Below are 7,500 nucleotides of genomic sequence, written 5' to 3'. Positions count from 1 at the left end.
TGACTTTCTTCTTTCAGACGAATCCAGTCGGAGTTATATTAAAAATTGTTTTTGATCTTCCAAGCTGTTTAATGGCACTAAGCACGTTGCATGCTACATTCCAAAAGAAGTTAAATAAAAAGTGCCCATCCATAAAAAAAAAGCGTCTCACACAGCTCCGGGGGGTGAACAAAGTCCTCCTGTAGCGAATCGATGCATTTTTGTAAGAAAAATATCCATATTCAAAATGTAATAATCACTTTAATGTAGCTTGCGTCAACAGTTGTACACGGAAGCAGCTCCGGGAGGCTTTGCGCATGCGCTGGTGAATCTCGTGAAAACCAACATTTGTTAACAGGAGCAAAGGAAGCAAAGTTTCTTTACTTTAGCAAAGGAAAATTAGTCTCCTCTTGGCTTATATCGAAAATCTGCGACATTCTTCTTTACAAATCCTCGTTTTATACTTCTAATTAGTGACCGTTGTTTTGTTTTGATCACTACACTGCGCTTCCGCTTTTGTCACTTCTGAGCGGCGCATGCGCAAAGCCGACCTCATACGTCATCTGCCTGGAGCTGCTTCCGTGTACAACAGTGAGCGCAAGCTACATTAAAGTGATTATTACGTTTTGATCATGGATATTTTTCTTACAAAACCACATCGATTCACTACAGGAGGACTTTGTTCACCCCCCGGAGCCATGTGAGACATTTTTTTTTTTTTTTTTAATGGATGGGCGCTTTTTTTTTGGACTGATGCATGCAACACGCACTGAGTGCCATTAAACAGCTTGAAAGATCAGAGACAATTTTTAATATAACTCCGAATGGATTCGTCTGAAAGAAGAATGTCATATACACCTAGGATGACTTGAGGGTGAGTAATTCATGGGCTAATTTTCATTTTTGGGTGAACTAACCCTTTAAACTGCGCTTTTTAAAGTTTAAAAGCTCCATTGATTTTGTTAATTTTTGGATGAATAAGCCCTTTAAAACTGTAAACCAATGCTTTTGCAGTAAGTAAATCCAAGTCTGGAGTCAGCAGTAGAAATTACCATGACTCATTCCACCCAGGAACCTACAAAAATTCCACCAGGTTTAGTTTCTAAATGGTGCAGCTTGCAGAACATAAATCAGTGACACAGAAGAGCTGCAAACACTGGTTAATATGAGGGCTTGCCTGTAATTCCTTTCACACATCCAAGAGATAAGTTTAACTCTAAAATGCAGAACGGTGCCGACCCCTGGGCTCTCAGCCTAGTCTTCAGCTAAATTTACCTGAAACATGACGGCCGTTTTCTACAGTTTACATCTGCTTATTGCTCCTGCCACTAAGTCTGACAGCTCAGTGCTTTAGTCTGTTGAAAGCATTTTTAAATTCAATTAAAATTTAATTAAATTATAATAATCAATTAAAACAGAAAATAAATCTACATTGTACAGTATTATGACAGCGATTTTAATCTTTGTGGTTTGGGATCGGCGAGTCTCTTTGTACTCACCAAAGCTGAGTTTAATTTAACAATAATACAGTAATACTATGAAACATTTAAGACCTTAATTATTTTAATTTAAATTTAAACAATTTAAAATAACTGTTTTCTCTATTATAGATCAATGTTTTAATACATTTTAAAATGTAATTTATTCCTGTGATTGCAAGGCTGAATTTTCAGTCTAAAGCGTCACACGGTTCTTCAGAAATCATTCTAATATGCTAATTTGGTGCTCATATTAACATTTATTATGTTAATATTATTATCAAAGCAATTAACATTTTATTATGTTAATATTATTTTTGATGAAATATTTTAAACAGCTTTTGTTGCTTAATGTTTTTGTGGAAACCATGATACATTTTTTTCAGGTGTCTTTGATGAATAAAAAAGATTAAAAGAACAGCGTTTATAAAAAAAAAAAATTAACATTATAAATGTATGTACTGTCACTTTTCATCAGTTTAAACAGTTTTTTACTCAATTTTCATCAAAAGTATTCAAAACTGAAATCTCACTGACCCCAGATTTCGAACCAGTAGTGTACATACCCACACACACCGCCTCTGGCTCGGTCTAGTACAGGTCTGCTGCAGCTCAGGTATGTGAGGTGTGAATGTGGGCGTGTTGCATCTTCTTGGGAGATGGCTGTTGGATTGGTCACCACACCTTTTACAACAGGTTTAGTGTGTCTGTTTCTGGTTTGAATACACATTACATTTGATAGTTCCTTTGTCTTCTGCGGAAATGCTGTTGATTGTGTAAGATTTTTACAGTTATTAAAATAAATAGATAACATCTTTGCTTTGTGTAGGCTTAGCCAATAATTTATTTTTATTTTTATTTTTGCACTGCACTGCACTGTGTGGATTAATGATTAATTTGATCCAAAGTGTTTCTTTGGAAACTTCCCTCCAGTAGAATGTCACATATTTACAGAATAATGATGTGAATTAGCGATGCTTGATGAGATTGATATTAAAATGTTATACTATGTGAACAAGTCAAGAAAAAAACATATAAAGTGTTATTAAATTATTAGTGTTTTTGAAGATTAAATTCAAGTAATCGGTAGATGACAGCAAAAGTAATCTAAAAATGTTGAATATTGGTTGATAAATGATATTGTCAATCTTCAATATTAAATGTAAAATTTTGTAAATTTTAATTTTTTTTAAATTGCGGTATTTATTCTCAAACATCACATTATCTAAGAGAAAAGATCCTCTCAATAAAACTATAAAATCGAGTATCTTTATTATCATGCTTTTGTCCTTTGCACTTGAACTCTGTCATATCAGAGTACTTTAACGACATCCAAACTCCACAGAGGAACCATTTCAAACTATTCAACACCACTGAAAAAGTTTATGTAGATGCTTATAGTTTATTAAGAAGCATTGTGATGTAGTTGTCATTGGGTCACAGTGATTGTTATTATAATCTATTGTTTATCTGGCTGTCTCTATGGTAGTAGACTGAGTCAGTGCGTTGGTTTAGGCAAGAGGTGTGTTGATCCCAAAAGGGTGGGGTTCAAAGTCAAATAGATATCAAGGCTGAAGCCTTCACTGAATGATGCCAGACAAGTTGAAAGTTTAGTGAAAGCCATTATGAGTCATTCTCATTCATTTTATAAGGTTTGTGGTCATATTCATTTCATAAGCTTTGTGGTTATACACATGGGGAAGTCAGCAAAAGAAGATAGTCTTATTTGTGTCTCAGGGTTACAGTAGCACTCATGAGTTCCTGTAAGCGTCCATCACTCGCTTAATGCAGACTGACTCGTACATTCACTGGAACTAAGCTGTTTGGAAGTGTTTGGTTTCCACAGCAACCATGCAGCCTTGCCAGTGTGTGTGAGAGGTTCTGACTGGACTGAGTGGTGACTCATGAGCTTTAAGTAACTGTGCGGAAAGCACTGTTAGCTCTGACTTTAACTCCTCACCTCAGAAAGAAAGCCCTATGTTCATGTTGGAACAGTAGCCTTATTTTATTCCAGTGAGTTTGATACATTTGCTTTACACTTTTGTGCTTAGCAGATGTTTTCTTACTGAAGTGACTTTAAAGGTTCCAGGTAAAATAAGAATGAGATATATATATAAAAACATATGTATATTAATATTTATTAATAATAAAATTAATATGATTTTTTAAATTAATTAATTGGATTAATATACTTTTCATATATAATTTCTTGAAATGAAACAAAAAGCTAAGCATCGCTAAGAAAATAAAAGAATTAAATTCACAAAATTTAAAAATGTGCTTTTTATTTAGCAAAGGATTCTTCATGACATTCCCTCCAGAGCTGTGCAAAGTTGCATGTTTGAAAATAGTCCCTCATATATTTTGACTTCAGTTATTGTTTAGGAAGCTTGAGGGTCAGACAGGTTGTTGAATGGGGAGTCATGTCGGAGCAGAAACAAAACTCTGTTTGTGCGCACATGCTGTTGGTGCACATGTGCTTCTGGCTGCTGTTGCGGTTGCACCATTTGCTTCTTTGGTCATTATCAGATAGATAAGACCATATCCTGTGCGTGTCACTGTCTGAACTCTGAACTGATTGGTGCAGTGTTGGTGTGTGTGACTGATATGTGGAAAAACTACAGCTGGAAATAGAGCAGATGAAATGCATCTTTCAGTTCATACTGAAAGAGCAGTATGTCAACACTTACCTTTCATTTAAAATGCTGCAAATCCTCTCTGTGTTTGCTTAGGCAATACGATGAAACCGTACTTGGTGACGGTCTAGAAAGCGGGGGACTTTTTGAATCTGTATTTGTCTAAAGGACTCAAAATACTAACTCTAATCCACTTTTTAGTTGCACATATTCTGTCTCTGCTTGCATTTTCAGGAATTTTCAGAGTCCCCATTCATACAATGATTTTTCAGGCCCACGTGTGGGCCTTAACCAGGACATATTTGTGAAGAATTAGTCATCTTAGTCTTAGTCATTCCATTATTCCAGCTTTTGGGGAAGAGAAATTGTGCCCTTAAAAAGATTAAAGCATTGATCGAGCATAAAAGAGCCTTTTATCAGTTTTATCATTGCAAAAAATTAACCAGTCATCTACCCATGTTCTCTTTCTCTTTCTCTTTGTTTGTCTTTTTTTAATTTTACTATCACTTTTAGTTTTAAGGTTTTGGTTTAGTGAGGGACATCCTTTCCATTTATATTTGGGTCTTGCTCAGGGTCAAGAGTGAAACAATAGAATGTAAACATAAAAGCATCTAAAAATTAGCAAAAATAATGAAGGCATAATAAAATGTGACTTTCATATAACACACTTTCAAAATATGAATACTTGAAAAATATATTTTTAATATGTTTAAGTTACAAATCAGCCACTAGGATATTAAAGTGTCATAGTTAAAGAAAACCCTTACATTTAAATTTCTGTTATTTAGACATCAAACCTTCAGGCCCCAGGCCTTCATACACAGTAAATGTTGAGTTTTTTTTTAAAACCGTTCCCTTGTTGAGAATATTTGCAGTCACACATAGTTTTATCAGTTCAACGCTCACTGGCTTTGTGGTCTGAAAGCTATGTTCATAGCTTAAGGGCTAACGAAATGATATTTGGCAGCTTTCAGATGTAAATAAAAACTTCAGTGATTCATTTTCAGCTCCTCCCTCACCGTTGTGTGTGTTTTTATTGACTGGCTTATGGTGCCACTTACCCTCACCAGTGCATATATTATTCTTCTGGTTATGGATATCCAACAAAGACACTCCACCCTGCCAAAAGCACCCCTCATACATGGTTGTTTGTGCTGCCTATGTACAATCAGACTTAGAAATCATTATAATAACTCATTCATTTATATTATTTTATAACTAAATAAAAAGTACTACACATACAGTGAAGTACCTTGAAGTACCATGCAATTACCATAGTTCATGAATATACTAGTCATTTATTGTAACCTTTTTTCAAAGGTTCATTTACTAGTGTTGTTGCATCTTGTTGGTCTGTTCATGCTAAGTATTTTCAGATGCCAATGTGAAATTTTGTCCCATCATCCTCTGGCTTTGCCATTATCAGAATAAACACATGGCAATGAACAGTTATCATAGAGTATACTGCTAATAAGTTTCCTGCAAAAACATACAGTCCCTCTGTGGTTATGCCATTATGAGTTTTATTGTGTCTACCATGAACATTACACCTAATAAGTGTATGTTTAAGTGTTAATCTTTAGGTGTCGGTTGACAATGAGAAAAGGCTTGATCTTACAGAGGGAGACGCCCTGATTACAGTGTTTCATTGTTTAGTTCAGGGCTATCCTGCCTAAAAAGGAATAAAATGAGATTTTCTTCTATTATGCTCTTCTAATCCTTCCTTCACTTTAATTTAACAAATCTGCAATATGCACCTGTGTGTTCAAACTTTTTAGGACAGATTAAATAGCTCTATGTTCAGCACAACATATGCATCTGAATAGAGAGGCATCTCTCTTTTTCCGGTGAAGATCTCTTTTATTCTGAGCGGAATAGGTTCATTCTCTCCCTTTCCCTCTCTGTTCTTTTCTTTTTTTGTGATGTGATCACTGCCTCAGGACATTTTCCTGCTTTTTCCTGCTATCCTCATGACCTCACCGAAGATCAACTGTCCTAACTGTCTAATGTTACAGTAAATAGGGGAATTCAGTGGGGATGCTTTTTTTTATTATTTTTTTTATATTTTTTAAAGAATGTACAGTATGTATCTGGCATGTCAAAAAACTCTCAAACGTGATATTTGTGAATGTTATACTGGTACAAACGGGAAAAAAAAGAAGAAAATAATATTTTTAGTTAGAATATGATACTGCTAGCAGGGGTACACAAAAGTTTTAGATTAGGGATATTCAATTAAAGAGATCTAGTCCCTATACGTTTCCTTTCAGGTTACGGTCCAGACAAGTATTTACTTGCACTGTTTCGGTTGCCATTATATGACTTCTATGGCTATGAAATGAAATAAGCAATGTGCAGGAATATTTATCGCTAATTTTGCAGCAATATATAAATCAAGACATAATAAATGTAATAGTCCTAATAGTGTCTCTTGCAGTAATAAAACTTGCAGTTATTCTTTTAAAAAGCTGTTTGTAATGCATAAATAATTTAGATTTTGCAGATTTTTTTTTTTTCCAGAAATGCATTGGTATTAAATGGTTCTTTGAACATGAATAATGAATATAAATTAAAAGTATGTTTTATTTCATCCAAATTAAAATAAAGTGGCAAAGCAACAGCACATCATAAAAAGCAGATAGAACATAGATATGGGTTTGATTCCCAGGGAACACGCATACTGGCAAATGCACAATAAGTTGCTTTGAATAAAAGTGTTTGCCAAATGTGTTAAATGTTGTGTGGAGCTTGTGCTTGCATTGTACACAGCTTCGTTGCTGGAAGCGATCTTGTTTTGTGACTTGCCTCTCAGTTCCAGTGTAGCCAGGACATGTGGCTTTCCATTGTCATGATAACTAGCAGAACTCATTTTCCTCCCACTGCATATAATTTTGTTTATAATTACATTAATTTAGGAGAAATGATTCTCCGTCCAGAACTGGATCTTTGTACTAGATTTATTTTCTTTCTTTAGTCTGGATCATTACAGATGGATATTCTGGAAAAAATATTTTCTCTTGTTTGATATCATGACAATAATAAATAACACAACTGTGATGAGTGATTCAAGATGCTTTTTATTGGTTTCAGCCATTGCTTTCTCAGGCATTGAGAAGGATGTCCAGTCTTGTTACTGCATATTTAAACCTTTCATCCTTCAAAGGAGTGATTGGCAAAAAGAAAACATCCTGATTTTTGGAGGGAAGCTGAGGCTTCGAAATTGGTCCAAGTAGAATTAGTTCTGATGATCATGAAAAAAGTCTTTAACCACCCAAAGAGCTGCTCCATGCTACTCTGCAGTGTGTGTGTGTATGTTTGGGTGTGTTTGACGAGCTTTGAGTCATAAATTATAAATCATTTTAAAATAATGGGCATATAAAATGTCTCTTACGTATTTGCCTAGCTTC

General features: G+C 34.8%; 1 protein-coding gene across 1 annotated transcript in view; it reads left to right on the top strand.

Moving 5' to 3' along the window:
• LOC109072855 (lamin-A-like) overlaps nt 1–7,500 on the top strand; it is a 24,337-nt gene that overhangs the window by 3,614 nt on the left and 13,223 nt on the right.

The sequence above is a fragment of the Cyprinus carpio genome, chromosome A16 (genome assembly GCF_018340385.1).
Source record: "Cyprinus carpio isolate SPL01 chromosome A16, ASM1834038v1, whole genome shotgun sequence".
NCBI classification, from domain to species: domain Eukaryota; kingdom Metazoa; phylum Chordata; class Actinopteri; order Cypriniformes; family Cyprinidae; genus Cyprinus; species Cyprinus carpio.
This window is presented reverse-complemented; position numbering and strand designations above follow the sequence as displayed.